The 713-nt window shown below is 49.5% G+C and overlaps 1 non-coding gene across 1 annotated transcript; it reads right to left on the bottom strand.

The window, feature by feature from the left end:
- Positions 1–264: 264 nt before the first annotated feature.
- Positions 265–371, bottom strand: LOC128057018 (U6 spliceosomal RNA). The gene has a single exon (XR_008200215.1). It is a non-coding gene; the product is annotated as a U6 spliceosomal RNA (small nuclear RNA).
- Between the last annotated feature and the right edge of the window lie 342 nt (positions 372–713).

Raw genomic sequence — 713 nt, 5'->3', positions numbered from 1 at the left:
AGGAGCCCCACTCCTGGGCAGAAGAGTAGGGGTCGGCACGTCGGTAACAGCCCCCAGTATTCTCATGCAGGCCTGCAGCGGCCAGCGCTGTCCTAGAGAGGGCTCATCTGAGCCACTCAGCAGACAGCAAGGCACCTATTAGAAACTCCTTTATTCCTTGCCCGTTTACGCTCCACTTAGCGAATTTGTTTGGAATTTCTGCTTTCTGTTAGACACTGGTGCTCCAGCCTAGAGCAGGGGATGGCAGCCTTTTTCTTTTCCATTTGAAGTATGGAACACTTCACATATTTGTGTGTCATCCTTGTGCAGGGGCCATGCTAGTCTACTCCGTATTGTTCCAGTTTTAATTTATGTGCTGCCAAAGTGAGTACAGGCTTTTTCTATAGATTAAACATTTGGGGGATTCCCAGGTGACTCAGTGGTAAAGAATCTGCCTGCCAATTAAGAAAACTCAGGAGATGTGGGTTTCATCCCTGGGTTAGGAAGATCCTCTGGAGAAGGAAATGGCAACCCACTCCAGTATTCTTGCCTGGGAAATCCCAGGGACAGAGAAGCCTGGCTGGCTACAGTCCATGGAGTTGCAGAGTCAGACACGACTGAGCGACTAAACAATAACGGCAAAAATACTTGAGCTTGGAGGGCCATGTTGTCTCGGTTGTACTCACCTCTTCTGCAGCAGAAGCAACCACAGACGATACACAAGTGCATGGGTG

Source organism: Budorcas taxicolor, chromosome 11 (assembly GCF_023091745.1).
Source record: "Budorcas taxicolor isolate Tak-1 chromosome 11, Takin1.1, whole genome shotgun sequence".
Classification (NCBI taxonomy): domain Eukaryota; kingdom Metazoa; phylum Chordata; class Mammalia; order Artiodactyla; family Bovidae; genus Budorcas; species Budorcas taxicolor.
Note: the sequence above shows the minus strand (reverse complement) of the source record. Positions and strands in the feature narration are given on the sequence as shown.